Here is a 24535-nt window from a genome sequence, read left to right as displayed (position 1 = left end):
AACAGGGTTAAGTGTCTTTTCCAAGGTCACATAGCTAGTATCTGAGACCATATTTGAATTTAGAAAAATAAGTCTTCCTGACTCTAGACCCAGAACTCTATCCACTGAGCTACCTAGAATCCAGAAGATTTGAGTTCAAATATGAACTCAGACATTTACTAGCTATGTGACCCTGGGAAAATCATTTAATCTCACTCTCATGAACAGTAAAATGGAAATAATAATAGCATCTACCCCCTAAGATTAAATGAGAAAACGTTTATAAAACATTTAGGATTCCTGTTGTTGCCTTCTTTCTAGGACCTTTGGATGTCTATTTCTTAATCATTCCCCAAAAGACAGATCCTAGTGCATATTTGAGTCTGGATAATCAATATCGCCTATATGATTTATATCCATTCTGGTAGGAAAGTAAAATCCTTAGTCATTGGAAGGACTAGTCAGCCTATTGAAGTAGAATTTCTAAGTGGGTATCAGATACTGCAAAACACCCACAGAAAACCTGGACCAATTGTACTTCCTTCTAGCTTTACCAGCCGGATGAGCTTTATTAGCAAGGAGTCATAAGGATCAAAAGTGAGTATTTGCCAATAAGTGACTTAATGTGATCTTGCATGTGCACCCTAAGTTAATCTTCCTAAATTAGATCTGTGCCTTCTAAAAACAAATGCCTGCATCCAGATTTACATAGGGATGATCATTCTATTTTAGGGATTTCCTTTTCTGATTATCCATGAATTTTCATTTTTATTTTTTACTGATATCTTATGTTACTGTATTTGATATGTTTTTCTAATAGATTTAGAGATCTCAGCCAGAAAAAAAGAATTCAGCTGTTTATGGATACTAAGAGACATGCAGATAATTAATGGTTAACTGAATTTAGGTGCAGTGTGGGCCTAATTTAACTATGCCATCACCTTGACAACTACATTATAATAGAAAATTTACATTTTCCTTCCCCCAAAATATAATATTGCAGATGAAATTCTGCATGCTTGACTGTCAGAAAGATGATAAGATTTTGCCATTGAGCTGCTTTCATATTATTTTCTTCATCAGGTTTCAAGATACTTCAAAATGCTGATGACTCAGAGATCTCTAAAGACTATTATATTTCTAATTATCTTTGTCTGTGCTTGTTTGGATATATCTCATGAAGCTCAAAAGTAAGAAAAAATTTTGTTAATTGATAGTTTCAGTTATAAGTGAGTAGGGTTCTCTGTCAAGTTCATTCTTTTTTTTTTCTTTAATTGACTTACTAGTTTTTATGTTGCCTATTAAATTATTATTATTTGCTTAGAACTCATGATTTTATTGGTGCAAGGAATTCCTAGCATGAAAAGCAACTCCACTGATTGCATAGTAGCAACTTCTTTGAATCTTATACATATAGAAAAGTTATTATGGGTCTCTTAGAGGCTATGACTTGCCCATGATCCTAAAGCTGATATATATCAGAGGCGAGATTTTGGTTTCAGATTTGATTTCAGGGTATTTTCTGTCTATTGTGCTATACATATAGATTATACATATATAATCATTTAGGCAGATCAATGATATCAGAGAAAAAGACACTGGCAAGAATTCGAAATCTGAGAAAAGGATACTGAAACCGCAGCATTGTGTGTATGTGTGTGTGTGTGTGTGTGTATGTGTGTGTGTGTGTGTGTTTGGACCAAGGAAATATAGAATTGGTAGAGACTTGAGACAGTAGGGTATGATAGAAAATGAGAAAGATTTGGGGGCTAAGGACCAGATCATCAAATCTTGACTCTTCTAGTTAATACCTGTGTTCTCTTGGGGAAAGTTCCTTAATCAATATGGATTTCAGTTTCCTCCTCTGTAAAATGAAGGGATTAGGTTCAATGACCTTTAAGGTTTCTTTCATCACTAACTCTATGATATTATGATTTTTTTAATAGATGGGGGAAAGAGGGAGAATTTTTTTGTATTTTTTTGTTACATAACTTTTAATTTACAAGATATATGCATGAGTAATTTTTCAGCATTGACAGTTGCAAAATCTTTTGTTCCAACTTTTCCCCTCCTTCCCCCTAACCCCTCCCCCAGATGGCAGGTTGACAAATACATGTTAAACATGTTAATGTATAAGTCAAATATAATATATGTATACATATCCATACAGTTATTTTGCTGTACAAAAAGAATTAGACTTTGAAATATTGTACAATTAACCTGTGAAGGAAATAAAAAATGCGGGCAGACAAAAATAGAAGGATTGGGTCTATGTAGTGGTTCATAGTCATCTCCCAGAGTTCTTTCGCCGGATGTGGCTGGTTCAATTCATTACTGCTCTGTTGGAGCTGATTTGGTTTGTCTCATTGTTGAAGAGGGCCATGTCCATCAGAATTGATCATCATATAATATTGTTGCTGAAGTATATAATGATCTACTGGTCCTGCTCATTTCACTCAGCATCAGTTCAGGTAAGTCTCTCCAGGCCTTTCTGAAATCATCCTGCTGGCCATTTCTTACTGAACAATAATATTCCATAATATTCATATACCACAATTTATTTAGCCATTTTCCAGTTCAGGGGTCCTCAAACTACAGCCCATGGGCCAGATGCAGCAGCAGAGGACATTTATCCCCATCACCCAGGGCTATGAATTTCCTTTATTTAAAGGCCCACAAAACAAAGTTTTTGTTTTTACTATAGTCCGGCTTTCCAACAGTCTGAGGGACAGTGAACTGGTCCCCTATTTAAAAAGTTTGAGAACCCCTGTTCCAATTGATGGGTATCCACTCAAATTTCCAGTTTCTGACCACTCTTTTACAAAGAGGGCTGACACAAACATTCTTGCACATACAGGTCCCTTTCCCTTCTTTAAAATAAGAGGGAGAGTTTTGAGAGAATCAAAGCAAGAGGGGCAGAGAAATCTAGAACATCTCACACATCTTAGTTTTCTAATTCCCCAATTCACTTTTCTAATATATTCTTATGTTTTCCAATGGTCTGTGTTGGGATTTTCTCTGCTCCCCAGACTAGCAACTCCATGAAGACAGGAACTGAATCTTATCCTACCTTTCAACCCCTAACACAATGTATTCTGCACAACAAGTGCTTGCATTAAATCAAATAGAATGGCTTAGTCCAGGGCTTAAAAAGCACAAAAGTGATATAAAGAAGAAAAAAAAGAAATGATCAAATTAGAAGGTAGCTAATTTAAATCTAAAAGAATTTAAGAGGACAGAGCAGTTCTACATAAGGTGTTCACTTACAAAATGGTGACATTTTCCAATGGTTTATTCATCATTAACTTCTAGAGGTAGGAGGGAAATTCAGATTGTCCCTATACTTATCGTGACATCTAATCATACTACAACTATGCATCTAACTCAAGGCAGTCAAAGACAGATGGGAAGGTTCTATATATATATATATTCTCACAGAAAAAAAAATTGAAAGGAGAGTAGTATCCATTAATAAAGAATAATTGAACACGTTTTGTAAGAATAAATGGTATTCTACTATGAAACAAAGGATATAAAGTTTCTTGAGAAACTTGGGAAGACTTTTACAAACTGATATACAAGAAAGTAGGTGAAACCAAGAAAATAATTATATCATGATCACAATAACACAAAGGAAAACAACTTGAAAAGTCTTCAGAATTTTGCTCAATGCAGGGGCACACTGTAATTTCAGAACAGGCCTCCCACTATCAGTCAAAGAGAGGATGGATGATAAGGTCAGAATGATGCATACATTTTTCAGACATGGTTGACTTGTTGACTTGTATTGCTTAACTTTTGATCTTTGTTACAAAAAGGTATTCTCTGGGCAGGGACTGAAAAGGAAAAAAGTCATTGCGAAGTGACAATGACAAAAAAATGCTTCAAGGAAAGGAATCTGAGGCTTAAAGATAAAGTGATTTGCTTATGATCTACAGTTCTAGCCCTTCAAAAAAAGTATTACTGATATTAATTGCTTTGTGGTTTGGGGGAGAACATATTCCTATCTGTGAATCTTTCCTCCTACCATGCATTGTGATACAAAACAAACTGCATCTACTTTTGATTTTTTTCCCCTGAGGCAATTGGGGTTAAGTGTCTTGCCCAAGATCACACAGCTAGGAAGTGTTAAGTGTCTGAGTTCAGATTTGAACACAGGTTTTCCTGACTTCAGGACTGGTACTCTATCCACTGTGCCATCTAGCTGCCCCCATACTTTTGATTTATATAATAGTTCTTTTAAAAAAATTATAAGTAAATTAAATTTGAGAGAAATGCAGTACTGGAGCTCACTCTTTAAAGGAGTTCCTTGGTGAATTTTTTTTGTAAAACAAATATTATTTGCTAACAGAGTCATTTCCTAAATTATTTGTTTTGTAAATTCCAATGTGTGTCTGTGTGTGTGTGTGTGTTTGTGTGTTTCTTAAATTAAGGCACACCCACCCATATTTTTGGTTTCTGATTTTGGGAGGAACCAAAAAACTAGCCATGACACAGTAATTCATTGCTGGCATAATTGTAAATTAGTTCAACTATTTTGGAAAACAATATGGAATTGTGCAAGAAAGGTTACCAAATTGTTAATACCCCATGACCCAGAATTTATACTTGTGAAAATATTTCCTTCCAAGGAGATTACTGAGAGCAAGAAAATACATATATACAACAGTGTGCTAGAGTTAGATTTTACCAGCTTACAAGAAATGATAGTTAAATTTTCAATGTGAGCATTTATACCTTAGAAATCACCAAATGCTGCAAATCAAAGTTTAATTTGTTGTTTTGTTGATTGTCTGGACTTAAGAAAATTTTGGAGGAAATGTTAATAATTAAGATTAAATTTAAAAGTTTGACCTGCATACAATTTTCTCCCCAGAAAACCAGTTTTTAACATTGACTAAAAAAACCCTACACACATACATAAATTTTTTGGTTCAATCATTAAGTCATATCTGATTCTTCATAATCCCATTTTGGAGCTTTCTTTGCAAAGATCCTGGAGTAGTTTGTCATTTTCTTCTCCATCTCATTTTACAGATGAGGAAACTGAGGCAAACAGGGTTATGTGACTTGCCCAGGGTCATACAGCTAGGAAGTATCAGGCCAGATTTGAAATCACAATGAATCTTCCTGACTCCAGGCTTGGTGTTCTGTCCACTATGCTACCTAGTTGTTTACATACATACATGTGTATATATAAATATGCATACATACCTCCACACAAAATGTTGATAGCATTATTTGTGATAATAAAAATCTGGAAATGAAATGTGCCCATCAACTGGAGAATAAACCATAATATATAAACAAATATAATGGCATATTATAGCACATTAAGGAATAACAAATATGGAAAAATTCAGAAAAATATGGGAAGACTCATATGAAATGATTCAGAGTGGAAAAAAGGAGGCCAAAAGAACACCATAAATAATGATTACAATTGTGCAAATAAAAATAAGGAGAAGCAGCAAATCTCATGTTAGATAAAATTCTCAGTGTTGGCACCAAAGGGAAAGTATACATTTTTTCTTTCTGTTAATAATTGATGATGTTTCTTCTTTCACCTAATCTTGCCCAGCCAGGAAATATACTATATAAAGAATTGTCTGACTGTTTATTGAGAAGTAATTGTTGTGTCAAAAGATAGGGTTAAGGATTGGGCATGTTTTTACTGGTATAAGGAACTCTGAAGTGAGGAAACTCTTTTTATCAATGGAGGGGGATACCTTTTTTGCAACTTAAAGTCTGCCTAACAGAATTGCCTAAAGAATCGAAAACTTAAATAAATTGTGAGCTGGCTGATTTTATTTTATTTTAATATTTTTATTTTTTCTAATTACATTTAAAACATTTTTTACATTTATTTTTAAAACTTTGACTTCTATATTATCTCCTTTATCCCTACCGCTAACCCCCATTTACAAAGCACATATGAAGTTATGCAAAGCATTTCCATAAAAATCATATTATGAAAGAAAACATCTCTCCCCCACCCTTAAAAAAACCCTTAAGAAAAATAAAGTTATGGAAAATTATTGCCTTTGATGTGAAGTTGTACAAAATACTTCATTTTTCTAGACCTTTTTTATATAGAAACTAAGGAAATTGGACTAGAAAAAAATTAGAGAGAATAAGTATCCTTATAAGTATTGTATTTAGACATAATCTGCTCTTTCTCTGGGTATGGATAGGATTTTTCTTCATAAGTCCTTCAGAGTAGTCATGGATCATTGTATTGTTGAGAACAGCAAAGTCATTCACAGCTGACCATCCCAGAACATTGCTATTACTTTGTACACAGTACATTTCACTTTGCTTCAGTTCTTGTAGGATTTTTTAGGCTTTTCTGAGAGCATTCTACTCATTTCCCATAGAACAATAATAACCCCATAATTTATTCAACCATTCTCCAATTTATGGGAAGACCCTCAGTTTCCAGTGTTTTTGCCCTGAAAGCTGTTTGTAAATATTTTTGTACCTATAGGACCATTTCCTTTTTAAAAAAAAAAAAATCTTTTGGCATTATTGACTAGTAGTGGTATTATGGGTCAAAGAATATTCATGATTTTATAGCTTTTTGAATATAGTTCATATCTTTTGATTCTTTCTCTATTGGGGCATGGCTCTTATTTTTTAAAAATTTGATTCATCTCTCTTTGTGTTTGGGAAATGAGGCTCTATCAGATAAATTTGCTTCAAATATCTTTTTACAATTATTATTGCTATTTGTTTTTCCTCCTATTTATTCTATTCTCTTCCTTTTTTCATCCTATCCCTCAAGTATTTTGCTATTGATCACTCCCTCCCCCAATATGCCCTCCTTTACATCACTTTCTGCCCTTCCTGTATCCCATTCCCCATTTCTTCCAAAGTAAGATAGATTTCTATACCCACATTGAATGTACATGTTATTTCCTCTTTGAGTCAATTCTGATGAGAGTTAAGTTTACTTCTTCCCTCTCTTCTTCCTCTTCTTCCTCTTCCCCTCCACTGCAAAAGCCTCTTTTTATGGCAAACAATTTATACCATTCCACTGCCTTTCCCTTTCCCTTCCTGAAAGTACATTCCTCTCTCATCCCTTAATTTCTTTTTTTTTTTTAAAGACATTATCCTTTCATATTCAACTCACATCTGTGCCATAATAATGAAAAAGTTAAAATGAGTTACAAGTATTATCCTCCCGTGTAAGAATGTTAAGAGATAAATCTTATTGAGTCCTTTATGATATCATATCATTTTTCTGATGACCTCCTTATCCTTCTCCTAGGAGAGTCCTGTATTTGAAAATCAGATATCCTATTTAGTTCTGGTCTTTTCATCATTAGTGCTTGAAAATCCTATATTTCATTGAGTATCCACCTTTTCCCCAGAAGGATTATACTCAGTTTTGCTAGGTAGGTGATTCTTGGTTGTAATCCTAGCTCCATTGCTCTTTGGAATATTAGATCTATGTCTATATTCTAAGACTTCTAGCCCTTTAATGTAGAAACTGCTAAGTCTTGGAACAGGTTAATGATAGAAAAGCTTGAAAAGATTTACATGAACTGAGTGAAGCAAGCAGAACCAGGAAAACATGTCACACAGCAAAAACAAGATTGTGTGATGATTAACTGAGATACTTGGTTCTTTTCAATAATTCAGAGATTCAAGGTAATCCCAATAAACTTTGGATGGAAAACCCTATTCTCATCCAGAGAGAGACCTATGGAGAATGTGAATCAACACAGTCCCTTTTCTTCTTTTTTCTCTTTCTTATGGTTTATTCCTTTTGTTTTGATTTTTTTTCTCCCAACCTGACTCATATGGAAATAAGTAAAAAAAAAAAAAAAAAAAAAAAAGAATATATGTAAAATCTAAATTTTTTTAATTAAAAAAAGAAAGAAAATTTAAATGACTTGACCAAGTTCACAAAGACTGAAGGCAGAATAACATCTTGTTTCACCAAACAATTATCAAATGCCTACTATGTCCCAGGCCCTGTGCTAGGCATTAGAGATACAAATATAATGAATGAAACAATCTTTTCACGTAAAGGAATGTATAAGGATAATAATAATAAAAAAACTAATGGCTATAAAACTGGTTTTATAGGTGGGTGGTATAGTAGATAGAATGTTAGGCTTGGAGTCAGGAAGACTTGAGTTCCAATCCTGCCTCAGGCACTGAGCAATATGACCCTAAGCCAGTCACTTTACCTTTGTTTGCCTTAATTTCCTCATTTATAAAATGGAGATGAGTAATTATAGCATCTACCTCCTAGGATTATTGTGAGGATCAAATGACATAATAATTGTGAAGCATTTAGTACCATCTGGAATACAGCAGATTCTATAAAAATGCTTATTCCCTCTCCTTCCTTTTCCTATTCTATCACATCCTATTTTTGTGACATCAAATAAGTCACTCGATCCCTTTGGGTTTTGATTTCCTCATCCAAATTTAATTTCATTATCTACTAGTTGGGGATATTAAGATTTTTTTCCTATGTCTAAAAATATACATTTCAATGCCAAGCAAAGGGATAAATTTCATTATCAGCTTTCTAGAGTTGAGATGATGGGTCACTAGCTTGATCAGAGTTCTTAAATCTTTCAAAGTTGTGGGACGTTAATAATTTCGCTGCTTTTCTCATGGAGTTGTGACATTCAGTTGTGAGAATGCAAGTAAAAGAGCATATAAAAACATATGATATAAATATGCTTTATAAATATAAAACATAATTGTAAATTTGAAAATAATACATTTATAAATACAATATTTAATATATAAACATAAATATATATTTGACATATATAAAATTTATAGGTTTATAAATGACAAAATATATATTAAATTATATAGCATAATAAAAAAAGTGACATCTCCATTTAAAATATTTGGGTGGACTATTTGTGCTATTCTAAACTTGTATAGGTCTGATCAGTCACAGACACACACCTTGTACCTTTACATAGTGATGTCATTTTGGTCCTTGTCAAGAAATAAAGGACAACAACTACTCAACTATATGCATGTGTTTTGCAAATCATTATATAAATTTTAGTCTACAGGGCACATAATATGAGAAGGCCAGACTTTGGAGCCATGAGGACCTGATTCAAGTCCTTCTTTTGATATGTGCTATAATTGTGTGACCATGAATAAATCATCTATTCTCTCAAAACTCCAGGCAAGTCTCTAAGGCTAGGAGTTAGAAAGAAGAATAGTTAATTTTCTATCTTATTTGAGCAAGATAAATTTAGGGGGGGAAAAAAAACAGAGCACCACCACCATTACCATCTCTAAAACCATTAAGCAAAATAATTTTAAAACAATGGTGATGAATGATTGTATATCCAATCACATCCTTCCCTTATTTACCCAGAACCAGAAGAACTGAATGCCACCTACATTAAGTTTATCAAAGCAGCATTAATATGATCCATTGTATTTACTATGAGTTTTGTTGCTTTTTATATTAGGACCATATTTATTTCAAAGCATCTATTTTTGAAAACCATTTATATAGAACAGGGATTATTTATTTTTAAAATGTTTTAATCTATCTGATTTTGGAACTTATACACTCATATAACCACACCATTTCATTTAAATTAGTTATTTAGTTTCTTTTTCTGATTGGGTTATTTTAGGTTTTCTTTTTCTTATTTTATAAATATTTTTGTAACTATTCATCTATTTTATTTAAACTACCAATTTTGTTAGGATGTTGTCATCTATGAGTTTTGATCATTTCCTCCCTCCATTCATTGTGATTTTCTCTTTATTTTTGATTTTTGATCATTTTTATATTCATTCTCTTCTTAAAAAATAGTACTACTTTGTTCTTTGATCCACTCATAACTTAGCAAATAGACTTAATTCTTTTGCTCATATTCTCCAGGGCAAGCTCTCTTCACCTCAAGCCTGGACTTTTGCAACAATCTGATGGGTCTCTCTGCCTCAACTCTTTTCCCAATCTAATCTATCCTTCATTCATCTGTCAAACAGATTTTTCTAAAATACAGATCTGATCGAGTCACTCTCTTTCAATAAAATTCAATGGCTTCTTATAGCCATCAGGATTAACTATGATAATATCCTGTTTGATTTTTAAAGCTTCTTTTAACCTGGTTCCTTCTTATCTTTCCAGTCTTACTCCCTTCCACATACTCTTTTTTCCAAAAACATTGACCTTCTTCCTATTCCTTATGAAAACAATTCAATCTCCTCACTCCAGGCTTTTTATTGGTTGTCCTCAATTTCTGAAATGCTCTTTCTCTTCGTCATATTGTGTGGAAAAGATAAAGAACTTACAGCTCAAGCACAAATTGATCAGAGACTTAGCTAAATTAATTGAAGCCTTAAGGCCTCAGCCTTGGCTTCTCTGGAGTCATGTGATTTTAGATAAGGCCTGGACTACATTACATTGTCCAAAGAAGGATACTGGTGAGGAAGCTGTACATCTACTGCATTCCACTAACCAGAGAGGGGAATAGAGACTTATGTGACTAATCACAACAAATAGAGGTTGGGATTTTTGGGGTTCTTTGTTTGAAATGTATAAAAACTGTGAGCACTCTCAAGGAAGTGGCCCTTCTGCTGTGAACTTCGGCTCACAGACTGGGATGGTCCGCTTCTCGAGATTCTAATAAATAATTCTGCTTTTTTTGAGTGATCTTTGAGTAGTCAATTTAGGTAGGTGTCTTCGTCCTGAACAATACCTCTCGGCCTCCTTCAAGTATTAGCTAAAATTCAGCTCTCTTTCAACACTAAGGCCCTCTTCCTGTGATTACCTCCAATTTATCCTATATATCTTGATTATGCATAGTTATTTGCATATTGTCTCCCCATTACACTGTGAGATTCTTGAGAGCAGTGACTGTTTTTGCCTTTCTTTATGCCTCACACTTAGTACAGTTATCTGGTACATAGTAGATATTATATAAAGGTTAACTATTATCATCATTATTGTTATTAAGCTTAAGGGAATAGCTAGATGACAATGGATAAAGCTCCAGACTTGGAGTTAGGAGGACCTGAATTAAAATCCACCCTAAGATAGTTAATAGCTGTGTGACTCCAGGCAAGTCACTTCACCCTGTCTGCCTCAGTTTCCTCATTTGTAAAATGAACTAGAGAAAGAAATGGCAAACTACTCTAGTATCTTTGCCAAGAAACTCCCAAAATGGGGTCACACAGAGTTGGGCAACAAATATTAAGTTTGAAACTTGAAACTTCCTGCATGTTCTGTTAAAGTATTCCAGTTTTGATACAGGAAAGTTAAATTATCTTCTTTTCAGTGTCTTGTTGCTATGTAGGCCTTTTTGCATTGAAGTTAACAGTTTCTTTAAATATTTAGCTGCTATTCCATTCAATGCATCTATATTAAATACTAATATTATTTTATCACTTTACTTTAAATCTGTCATAATGTTTGTACTGTGAGACTCTGAACTTAATCTTTCTACCCACATATAGCCTAGAAAGGTGGGTTATTCAGATTATTACTGCCTACATTTTCCCTTAAGGATTCTAGGGGTACTTCCAGTTAGAATCAATTAACTGTTAGAAAGAAATGATTACTGAAAAGTTATAAGATACAAAGTACAAAAATGCACATCCTCTCCTCTCTTTGGTTCCTGGGAAGATTCAATTCAATCTTATAGAAGTAGCTATAAACATTCATCCCACCATTGAGTTTACTTCTGAGTGTGACGTAAGGGTTGTTATTCCCTTGCTTGAAAGACATTGTATTTTGGCTGCAAGATTGATCCATTGCTGAACTAGGTCAGGCATGTCACTCTACAGATTCAGTTACTAGACTCCTTCTCAGATTTGATTACTAGATTCTCACAAAGCCTTTTCCCAAAGGAAAAAAGGCACAAAGAAGAGGTAGCCTCATTCAGAGGCTTGCCCAGGAGACCATATTCTCACTGACCCTCTAGAGCTCCAAAAATCATCCTTTCCATTAAGTGGTGGGCAATGCTCAAGAGTAGGAGCTATTTTGCTTCTTTGTATCTCCAGAGCTTAGTACAATGCCCAGCTCATAATAGACATTTAATAAATACTTACTGACTGATTGACTTCCACCTCAAGCCTAGAGGAAAAAAAGAAATCAAATGTGTTCATTGGAGCCTTTGTGTACATTTTTAGCCTACCAGTTATGGTAGTAAAAGTACACTTTTAGCAACCAGTTAAAGAGATTTTCTTCATCATGTAGTGAACAGATAAGAAATATTCATAGCATACTTACACATGGTCTGAATCCAGGAGCAGGGACCCGCTGTTACATGTCATTACTCACTTTTAGGACTAAGTCCACTAAATTTTCTCATGTGGATTAGTGACAGGCTGAGCCTACTGCTCATGTTATCCAGAGCTGGACCTCATTAACCAGTTCCACTTATTTCTGCAAGATTTCTCTTTGTCTTTTTTCTCTCTACTTTATCTCTTTAAAATTCTTCTTGTAGTACCTGGCAAAAGCTTAAGCTAAAGCTAGCCACTTCCTTGAAAATATTTGGAAGGCCCAGAGTGCATTAAGTGCACTTAAAAAAAAAAAACAAAACTAAAAATTTTAGTTCTACTAGATATACAATTTAGGGTATCAGAATAATTTCCCTCACTTTTTAATATATTATATTCCATATCCTTTCATCTCTTGTCTGGATTAGAATTTAAGTATAATTCAAATTGATGAGGAATTTTTGCTTAGTTTTGTTTCTGGGTTTTTTTGTTTTTGTTTTTGTTGCTATTTGATTTGTTCTAGGTTACTTGAAATATCCTCTATATTTCTGAGTTAGTTGAATTTGAAGCTCATTTCTGTTAGAATCCTGTGTTTTCTGTTAATTTTCTAACCATCTTCTGTAAAACCTCTGGAAATTTTGTTGTGCGTTTCCTTGAAATGTGACTCAAATTTTTGTTTCTTGGGCTTCTAAATTCTTTGTTTCTTGATTTTTACCTGTACTATTGCAATATTGCTGATCATCTGCCTGCTTCAACTTTCTCCCCACTTCAATCCATATTCCATTCAGCCACCAAAGTGAATTTCTTAAAGTGCCTGTCTAATCATTGTCACTCTCCTAATAATAAACTACAGTGGCTTCTTATTAGCTCAGAGTCCAATGCAAAATGCTGTGTTTGTTATTTAAAGCCTTTTATGATTTGATTTTATCTTGTTTTTCCAGTTTTCTAACACTTTATTCCCTGCTCCCTACTCTCTATTCATTAACACTTCCCTCCTGGATGTTCCACAAACATGATTTTCTATCTCTCAGCTCTGGACATTTTTTTGGCTGTCCCCCTTGCCTAGAAAGTTCTCCCTCCTCATCTCAGATCCAGTAGGATCATTCTATTATTCATAATTTCTCTTGTTAAAGATCACTGTTGAATTTTCCAGACTGTTGAGTTTCCTTATTCAAGTATCATTGCTGTTCATTCATTGATTTAAATTCCATTCTTAAAGATGTCAAAAAATTCCTAACTTTCTCCTATGGAGCCTATTAGACATTTAGAAAAATGTTATAATAGATCCATTTTTGCTTTTAGGATATTTTTCTTTTTGTGTTGTTCTATTACCCCATGTTGTTGTTGTTCAGTTGTTTCAATTGTATCTGACTTCCATGACCCCATTTGGGGTTTTCCTGGGAGAGATACTACAGTGATTTGTCATTTCCTCCTCCAGTTCATTTTCTAGATTTGGAAACTGAGGTAAACAGAGTTAAGTGACTTGCTCAGGATCATACAGCTAGTAAGTGTATGAGGTTGAATTTGAACTCAGGAAGAGGAGTCTTCCTGACTCCAGGCCCTGTGTTCTATGCTCTATGGCACCACCTATTTGTCCAATATTTATTGTATTAGAGTCTTTTTGCTTACTCATGTCTGACTTTCATGACTTTCCTTCTCTCTGAGATACTTTTCCTTGTGGAAATTTTTATTCTTTTACTTTGGTGTCTTTCTTGCTATTCCTGAATTGATGGAAGGGAACTAGATTCAGATATGACAATTTACTTTGTCACCTTACATCTCCTCCAATTAAATTAAATATTGCTTGAAATAACCTGGGACTTTGAAATGGTTTTTACTACAGAAAAGTTTTGATTGACATGTAACTACCCCATTATAAAAAGTTTTGCCAGATCATAGGTTTACTTATAAAGTGAGTGAAGCCAGAGGAGTTTATGAGCTGAAAGTGACATTGAGGTATTATTTAGTCCAACTCCATCATTTCACAGGAGAGAAAACTGAAGCAGAGAGAAATGAGTAGATTTGCCCAAAATTGTTCAATCAATTAGTAGTAAAGCAAGGATCAGAACTCAGATATCCTGACTCCTAGTCCAAAGGCCTTTCTATTATAGTACTATTATAGTACTATTATAGTACAATGATGTCTTTCCATTCAGAACAATATATTGTGTTCTCTCACTGTAACTTCAAAAGCCTAGAAAAGTAGGATTATCCCCTTGACAAAATTGTTCTAACATGATTCTATTGTATTTGGTGTAAGGGGATTTCATTTTGAATAGTTGGCCATACCACTAGTATCTTCCTGGAATTATAAGGAAATACGGTAGGTGAGTAATTGCTAACAGCTGTCAAGTTATTATTGAGAAGTCTCTGAATACTTGTGTTGGGGGTGAGGGCGTAATGCTTCAGAAAGTCCTAGAGGAACTACAGGGAAGTCTTATGATTCATCCTAGGTTTCTTACCCTTTCTCCACCCCCATCTCCCTAACCCAGAAAACCAAATAACATTCCTAAGACTAGCAGGGAGGCTCAGCATGTTGCTCTTCCTGAAAGATGGCTCTCTTCCAAACAGGATGATGTCAGTGAGCAATTTCTCCTGTTTACTTCTTGCTCTTAAGTTAATTTTTATTTTTTGTTCTTTGGCTTACTTTCCCAACTCTTTTCCCTAAGAAATTATAGATCTCTCTGTGTCTCTTTCCAATGGACACTATAATTACTTGCCAAACTTCTTCCCTTTTCCCTTCTGATAGCTATATTTTAGAACAGGTAAGATAAGTAGGTAGGAAGAATTATTCAAGCTCATCTGTCCCAATCTTCTTTTACTCCCATTGACTAAAAAATAGAGATTAACTAAGAATTACACTATAATTAGTGGCAATGTTGACTTCTAGCTAGATCTCCAAAGAGCATTTGTTTGCTTTTCAACTCAAGTTTGAATTCCTAAAAATGGTTATCTATAGTGAAAGTGCTTTGAGCAAGTAATTTCACAGGAAAATATGGCTGTGAAAGCATACAAGTTATACGCCCAAATGTATAATATATAACATATATATATACACACAATGTATAATATATTTTTTTGGGGCTTAAACCTCTAGGATTCCCATCAAACACAGTGTCCAAAGTCTGTTTATCTGTCTCTCTCCATGCATCTGGTATATGAATATAATGGAATATTATTGTATAATATTTTTTCTTTTAATAATATTTTATTTTTCTAAATACATGCAAAGATAAGTTTTCAGCTTCTTGTGTTCCAAATTTTTCTCCCTCTCCTTCCCCTTCCCCTCTACTCAGACAGCAGGCAATCTGATATAGGTTAAACATGTACAATTCTTTTAAATATATTTCCATATTCATTATGCTGAGCAAAAAAAAAAAATCAGATCAAAAGGAGAAAAAAAAACGAGAAATGGGAAAAAACAAGTAAGCAAACAAACAACAACAACAACAACAAAAGGTGAAAATACTATGCTTTGATCCATATTCAGTCTCCATAGTTCTCTCTCTGGCTAAGTATAATGTTCTGATTGGTTTTCTGGAGGTCTTTGGATCAGCCTTTGTTTCAGCAGAGTAATTACCACGAAAATAAGCCAGGGAAAAAGTCCAGACTGGACCTGGGGCTAGCTTTCTGGAGGCCCTTCAGCCGGGCCTTGGTCTCGGTGAAGGAAATGCAGGAGGAGGATAGGCCAGCCATCAAGATGGTCCTTGTTGACTGTTATATACTCTATTATAATTACATCATCGTAGGTGTGAATCTTGTAGAATAGATATCAATCTTGAAGAACTATATTAAGCACTAAGTACATGTAATGAACTAGAGAACTATTAATCACTATGCTAAACTAGATAACCATTGTTCCATCAATTCCTCTGAGTTAACACCTTATTTCAAGTATGCTTCTCCAGCGTTCTGGCTCATTACAGCTGAGGATGGCATCCTCCATCACAAGTCTATTGAAATTTCTTTGAATCAGCACAATGCTAAAAAGAGCCAAGTCAATCGCAGTTGATCATCACATAATCTGGTGAGCAATGATTTCCTGGTTCTACTCACTTCACTTAGCATCAATTCATTTAAGTCTTTCCAGGCTTTTCTGAAATCAGCCTGCTGATCATTTCTTATAGAACAATAATCCATTATATTCATATGCCAGATGCATGGAGATAGACAGATAAACAGACTGTGGACACTGTGTTTGATGGGAAGCCTAGAAGTATAAGCCTGAAAATCCTCCACTTCCCACACTGCCCTCCTCCCCTTAAGTTTGACCAGAAAAGTAGCTTTTTATTTTGAACCGATTGTACTCCTGGTTGGTTGTTGTCTTTCGTTTCTTGAAGTCTCGAAGAGGACCAAAATGATATCATTATGTTAGAGTCAAGTTATAATGTGGCTGATCAGACCAATATGAGCTCGGAATGTTCTGCCACCAGCTGGACATAAATAGTCCCTATGAACTTTTGGGGTAGCATCTCTAATTTTCATTTCGAGTTTCTTTTGGGCTAATTCAATTCTGCTTTGCTCACAGAGCCCAGCACCTTCTCTGATGAGGGCACATCTATCTTGGACGGTCCTATACCAGTGTCTCCCATGTCATACAATCAGTTCTAAAGTTCTTAAGAGATACTAAGTATGTTAGATTCTTAAGAGTTTCGTTTTTTCTGACCACTTTGTGAGCACTTGCGCTGTGGGAGTTGTTGCTCCCTCAGAAGTTGAAGAATAAATACCTTCCTTAGCTGTACTTTGCAGGACTTACTTGTTCCTCCCTCCTCATTGTGCTGATTCTCCTCATTTTTAGGAGTCCAAATCTCAGATCACAGCTATCTGTGCCTCCCAGGAGAAGCAGTCTACTCCAATCTTCTTAAAACTGTGGTTCTCAACCCCATATGAGGTTTTGTAACTGAATGTGGAGATTGCAAAATTACAACTTGTTATCAGTAAATGTTTAATTTGAATACCTATTTTATATACCTGTATATTTGGGATCATTAAATTTCTCAGGTAAAAAGGGATTAAGAATGGAAAAAGTTTAAGAAACCTTGATTTAAACTACCCAAGTGAACACACATATCTTTACAATATACCTTACAATACCAAAATATTCACAGCAACATTTTGGAGAGGAACAAAGAATTGAAATCCAAGTGGGAACCCATCAATTCGGAAATAGTTGAAAAGATAAATATGTGAATGGAATAGCATATTGTTTTGCAAAAAGAAATGACAAATGAGGAATTCAGAGAAATAAGAAAATATATGTATCAAGGAATGTAGAGTGAAATAAACAGAACGTACAGAACAATGTGTACAATGTAAATGAAAATGTTACTAAAAGAAAAAGTCTGAGCAACTGAAAAACTAATAAGGGTTTTAGAGAACCGGTAATGAAATATACCTGTCTCCTTTAGGCAAATGAGGAGAGTTCTACTAAGAAGAGGTGGGCACTGTTATCATTCAATTGTTTTTCGGTTGTGTCTGACTCTTCATGACCCTATTTGAGGTTTTCTTGGCAAAGAGACTGGAGTGGTTTGGCATTTCCTTTTCCAGCTCATTTTACAGATGAGGAACTGAGGCAAACAGGGTTAAATGATTTACTTATCCAGACTCACACAGCTACTAATTGTCTGAAGCCAGAATTAACCTCAGAAAGATGAGCTTCCTAACTCCAGATCTGGCACTTTATTCACTGGCCACCTAGCTGCCCTAGCTGTGGCTGCTATCAGGTATATTTGTTGACCTATTTTTGATTTGAAGAAAAAGTTTAATTTAGAGAAGGATATTCTAGAAACTGCCATAAATAAAATTTTTTTTAAAGTTTTGACTAATCAGGAAATATGTTTTACATGATTCCACATATATAATTCATATCAAATTGCTTACTATCTTAGGGAAGGAGAAGATAGAGGAAGAGAATTTGGAACTTCAATTTTTTTTTAAAGTTGTGTCACAAGTTGTCTTTACATATAATTGGGAAAAATAAAGTGATGTTTACAATTTAGGCTTTTTTTCACCTTTCCAAATGTTAAGGCTTATGTATTGATTTTTCATCAGAGAAATACCAGCTGTGACACTGAAAACCAATCTGGGGTCAGGAAGATCTGGATTCAAGTTTAGCTTTGTGTCATATACTGGTTATAGAAATCTGGACTATCTTTAAATAAACCGTTGGTGGTGCAATCATTTCCCTAAGAATGCAGATTGGAGAAGAGTTGTCTATGTGTAGGAGATGAGTTTTATTTAAAATGTGTACCTTTTTTATTATATAAAGCATCAAGTTCTTAATGCTTTTAAGTGAATGAATGAAGCACTTTATAATTTTTAAAGCATCATATAGATCAGAGGTAACTAGTGGGTAGTAGATAGAATGGTGGGCTTGAAGTCAGGAAAATATGAGTTAAAATCTAGAGGTATGACCTTGAGCAAGTCATTTAACTTATACGTACCTTAATTTCCCCAACTATAAAATGTGGCTAACTGAACCAACCTCCTAATATTGTTGAGAGGATCAAATGAGATAATAATTGTAGAGAGTACTTAGGACAGTGCCTGGTCCAAAGCAGGTGCTTAATAAAAACTTGTTATCTCTAGATATGAATTACTATTTATTTTCTCTAGCACTTAATCCAATTAACTTTTTATTCGTTATTATCAATAGTAGTGACTAAACAATACCATTCAATTACCTGGTCAGATCCTACCCACATCCACTGACTCTTTTTGTTTCTTTCCCAACAGGAAAAGAACAGTGTCTGAATACCAGTTTATGCACGACAAAGGGAAGACCGTGCAGTCCTTGAAAAGATTGATGTGGTTATACAATATCATGGGTGGGGTACATTCTGCCAATGGCAGAGCTCCTTCCTACTCAAACAGTCTGTGGAAACTACAGAAGCGCCTGATCCATCCCCATCTATACAGAAATGCAAGTGGGGTGAACACTTACAATCTGGCAAAACAAATATTGATTAGCCTAATGATTGATGCCCATCCTATGAAATTATAAAATCTGTTAGGACAGAAATGATTTCTTATCCAAGTTTTGTACCTAGAATAGTGCTCTGTTTATAGGGATTGATTAAAAAATGCTGGTTGAATTGAGTGCATTTGAATGATGATAGAGCATGTGTTTCCCACTAATTTTTTTTTAAGTTTTTTATTTTCAAAACATATGCATAGTTTACAACATTCACCCTTGCAAAACCTTGTGTTCCAAATTTTTTCTCCCTCCCTTCTCCCACTCCCCTCCCCTGCACAGCAAGTAATCCAATATATATTATACATGTGCAATTTTTCTATACATATTTCCACATTTATCATGCTGCACAAGAAAAATCAGATCAAAAAGGGGGAAAAAATGAGAAAGAAAAAAATTCAGGCAAATAAAAACAAAGAAAGTGAAAATGTTATGTTGTGATCCACACTCAGTTCCTACAATCTTCAAGGGTGTAGATGGCTCTCTTCATCCCAAGACCATTAGAACTGGTCTGAATCACTTCCCTGTTGAAAAGAGCCACATTCATCAGAATTTATCATTGTATAATTTTGTTGTTGCCACTCACTTCACTTATAGCATCAGCTCATTTAAGTCTTTCCAGACCTTTCTTGAAATCTCTTTCTGATAGTTTCTTATAGAACAAAAATATTCCATAACATTCATATACCATAACTTATTCAGCCACTCTCCAACTGATGGGCATCTACTCAGTTTCCAATTCCTTGCCACTCCAAAAAGGGCTGCCGCAAACATTTTTGCACATTTGGATCCTTTCCCCTTTTTAATAATCTCTTTGGGATATAGTCCCAGTAGAGACACTGCTGGATGAAAGGATATGCACAGTTTGATAGCCCTTTGGGCACAGTTGCATTTTGTTCTCCAGAATAGTAGGATCAGTTCACAGCTCCACCAACAATGTATTAGTGTCTCAATTTTCCTACATCCTTCTCCAACATTCATCTTTATCTTTTCCTTACATCTTAGCCAATCTGAGAGATGTGTAGTGGTACTTCAGAATGTCTTAATTTGCATTTCTCTGACCAATAGTGATTTAGAGCACCTTTTCATATAACTAGAATTTAATTTCTTCATCTGAAAATTGTCTGTTCATATTCTTTGGCAATTTATCAATTGGAGAATGGCTTATATTTTTATAAATTTGAATCAATTCTCTATATATTTTAGAAATGAGGCCTTTATCAGAAATCTTGGATGTAAATTTTTCCCCCAGTTTACTATTTCCCTTCTAATTTTGTCTGCATTGGTTTTGTTTGCTTGCATAAAATCTTTTTAACTTGATATAATAAAAATTAGCCATTTTGCATTACATAATGTATTCTAGCTCTTCTTTGGCCATAAATTCCTTCCTTCTCCATAGATCTGAAAGATAGACTATCTTCTAATTTGCTTATAGTATCACTCATGTCTAAATCATGAATCCTTTTCTATTTCGTGTTTCTCACGTTAATAAAGAAAATAATACAGGGCATCTAGATATGACAGAAGTATCTCCATCAGTTGAACCTGGTGGGAATATTAGGAAGAAAAAAACTGTTATGCTCAGAAAAGTAAGCCTTCCCCTGTACCAAGAGTACTTAATCTTTATGTTTATTTGTTTTTCATGGACCTCTTTGGCAATGTGGTGATTCTCAGAATAAATGTTTTTAAAATGCATTCACTCGGTGTATCATCTGGTATAACTTTTCATCTGAACTTTTCATCATTCTTCTGTTACCCTACCCAGGCAGCCTTCCATTGTAAATAAAGCTAAAAAGAAAGATTAGTTCAGTAAAAAATCAACTGACACATAATGCTATAAAATACATAGGATTGAAAAGGAAGGCAATTATATTGAAATACAATTATCAAAATATTAAAAATACAAGTTTGACAAGTTATAGTATATGATTGTGATAAAATATAATTACATTATAAGAAATGATGGAAGGAAATGGTTTACAAAAAACCTGGAAAGATTTATAAGCTGATAAGCTGATGCAAAGTGAAATGAACAGATATAGGAGAACTTTATAATACAGAAACAGTGTTGTTGTAACAATAATTAACTGTGAAAGACTTAGGTACTCTGATCAATACAATGATCCACCCCAATTTCAAGGACCCATGATAAAAAAAAAAGTTATCTACTTTCAGAGAGAGAACTGATGAACTGAGAGATGGTTAAAGCATTGTTTTTTTTCTCACTTTTTTTTTTTGCAACATGGCTACTATGGAAATATGTTTGCATGACTCCACATGTATAAGAAGTATCATATTGCTTGCCTTCTCAATGGATTGGGGGAGGAACAGGAAGGAAGAAGAAAATTTGGAACTCAAAATAAAAATGAATGCCCCAAAATGTAAGATTAGCATTATAAATACATAAATCGCATGTTAAACAAAACATCTGTCCTGTGCTGAAATGAGCAAAACTTCTTATAAATTTGATTTTCCTAGGTTACATAGATATCTGTTAAATATAGTGTAATAATTAAAAAACACTGTCATGTTCAAGGAGCTGCACCCTCTACCTCCCTATTAAGTCTGTGGTCTGGCTTGGGTTGACTTCAAGGGGAGTCTGACCATTTTTACCCATTTTTGTTTAGTTATATCCCCACTGTGGTGTCCTGAGAAGAAATTTCTTAAAAATTAGATTTTCCTCACATCTAAGATCTCGCCAAATGAGAGTAAAATGGTACTCTGTGCACAATATAAATCAGTTATGGGACAGGTATTTATTTCCTCCATACAAAAGAAATGTTAAACACAAAAGGTTCTTACAAGTACATATTGATAGAAATTTAAACATGTAGCAAGTAATTACTGTTATAGTAGGAGACTGGGATTGCAATATTAGAACATGAAACAGTTTGTGGAATTGCTGAATAGGCAATGTTACATTTCACTCCAATTCTGCCCTAAAAGACTCTCTCTAGGTTCAAGTCTTCTGACAAATCAGTCCAAGCTTGAGCAATTGCTCTTTTTGATGTTACTTAGTTTGATATTAAATTCCTGAAGCTAGTCTACTCTGAGTGAGGACCTGAAACTTCTGAACACGATAATCTCACAAAGTTGCTTCCAAGATTGGACATACTTAGCCTGGGATTGCTGTTCAATAATCTATATTCAGAAAAAGAACCACAAAAGGGAAAAGTCAGCCCAGGGCTCCAAAACCAACCCTCAGCTTACATGATTGAATGACATCTGGCTGCTCAAATGAGAAGAGTTACAATGCTGCGGGAGCAGAGAGAAGGATGGTTTCTCCCCTAATTCCTCATAGGAGCATTACTTTCCAGGTCAAAAGAAGAAGAGAAACAAGGTTTATAAGCACTCCCTTTTAAAATTTAAGTCTTTACATGAATTGATGCAAAGTGAAATGAGCAGAACCAGAAGAACATTGTACACAATAACACAAAATTGTATGCTGCTGTACTGTGAAGAACTTAGTTTTTCTCAGCAATACAATGATCCAAGACAATTCTGAAGAACTTACAATGAAAGATTCTGTCTATTTAAAGAGAAAGAACTGGTAGAGCTCGAATACAGATCAAAACATATTTTTTCTTTATTCTTGTTGGGTTTGTTTTTTTTGTTTTTTGTTTTTGGTAGTGGTGGGAAGGAGGGTAGTGCTGACTGTTTTCTTTCACAGCATGACTTACATGGAACTGTTTTGCATGACTATACAAATATAACTTATGTCAAATTGCTTGTCCTCTCAATTGGGGTGGGGGTGGAAAGGAAGGGAGAAAATTTTGGAATCCACAATTTGAAAAATAACACATTAAAACTGTATTTACATGTAATTGGGGGAATAATAAATTATTAAATTAAAAGTCAAGTCCTTCTTAGAGGTCAATAATTTCCTAGCCTCAAAATGCTTTTGTTTTTCAATACTAAGTCATACTTGTCAGGCCAGAATCAATCAGGAATTTCATCATCCCCAAAGAACTGAATGTTGAGCTAGCAGGCAGGATAGTTATATTCATATTCCCAGCACCTTTTTCAAACATTGCTTTCAAACCTCCACCTGATTTTCATCTTCAACTTTTCATCCCCCTCCCTCAGAACTTTGTTTTCTGCCCTGGAATCTCCGGCTTTGATAGATGGGTTTTTGTGATGTTTTGCCTAAAATTAGGCCCCTTGTTATTTCCTGGTCACCATTTCCAAACTTTGTCACTATATGTATTATTTTTGTGTTGTCTTCTCCTATTAAGATAGAAGCTCCTTAAGGATAAAGACAATCTTGCTTCCTTGATTTTGAATCCCCAGAGCTTGGCACAACTGCCTGACATCAAGTGTTTTATCTATCTACCTATGTAATTATCTATCTATCTGACATATAGCACATAGTAGGGACCTAATAAGTATTTGTTGATTGTGTTACCCAAAGCTTAGAGTAGATGGAGGAAAATGGTTGGATAAAGGGAGAACCAAAATGGGGTAATGTGAAAAACAAGAGAATTATGAAATTGGGAAAAATGTTTTGCCATAAATAGAGAATTGCTATGGGATGTAATGGTGAGTAGAATATTCCAAGGTGTTTTCACCTATGCATAATAAATTAGCTTTTCTTCAAAAGGTATTGAAACTTCTTAAATTTATCTTTTTCAAGGAACTAAGATTTTTGGTTATTAATTTAACATCCTAGTCACTTGAATACAATCCAGGAGATGAAGGGCTAGAGATCCTTCAGATCTCTGATAGCAGACTGGCCTCTTAATCACAGAAGGGTTGTGCTCAGCTGAATCAAGGCTATGTCTTATAACAATCAGTCAATAAACATTTTTTAGGTGCTTCTCTGCACCTAACACTGTGCTAAGCTCCGGGGACACAAAGCAAGGTAAAAAGATACCTTGCACTGTGAATCAGTATATCTACTTTAGAAAGCAGTTTAGAGTAATGTAAAGAAAATGATTAAAATGTCCATTATCATTTGACCAAGAGACTCCAATACTGGGTATATACCCCAAGAAGGCCATAGATAAGAAAATCCCCATATACACCAAAATATCTACAGTAGTACTTTTTTGTGATGGCAGAAAATTGGAAATAATACAGATGCCCATAGAAGGAGAAATGGCTAAACAAATTGTGGAATTATGAGTATAATGGAATAGTATGAAATATTACTATGCTATATGTATGTGATGAATACAGAGAAATATGGACAGATCTATATGAATTGATACAAGAATGAAGTAAGCATATAAGAAAAAATATACACAGTAACTTTTTATTGTCATTCAATCATTTCTCAGTTGTGTCCAACTCTTCATGCATTTGAGATTTTAAGATTTTCTTGGCAGAGATGCTAAAGTGGTTTGCAATTTCCTT

The 24535-nt window shown here is 34.5% G+C and overlaps 1 long non-coding RNA gene across 1 annotated transcript; it reads left to right on the top strand.

Annotated features, from left to right (window-relative positions):
• Positions 1 to 442: 442 nt before the first annotated feature.
• LOC127561405 (uncharacterized) lies at positions 443 to 23060 on the top strand. The gene is made up of 3 exons (XR_007953487.1): positions 443 to 576; positions 1063 to 1169; positions 18943 to 23060. It is a non-coding gene; the product is annotated as an uncharacterized LOC127561405 (long non-coding RNA).
• The last annotated feature ends 1475 nt before the right edge of the window (positions 23061 to 24535 follow it).

This window comes from Antechinus flavipes, chromosome 4 (genome assembly GCF_016432865.1).
Source record: "Antechinus flavipes isolate AdamAnt ecotype Samford, QLD, Australia chromosome 4, AdamAnt_v2, whole genome shotgun sequence".
NCBI lineage: Eukaryota > Metazoa > Chordata > Mammalia > Dasyuromorphia > Dasyuridae > Antechinus > Antechinus flavipes.
This window is presented reverse-complemented; position numbering and strand designations above follow the sequence as displayed.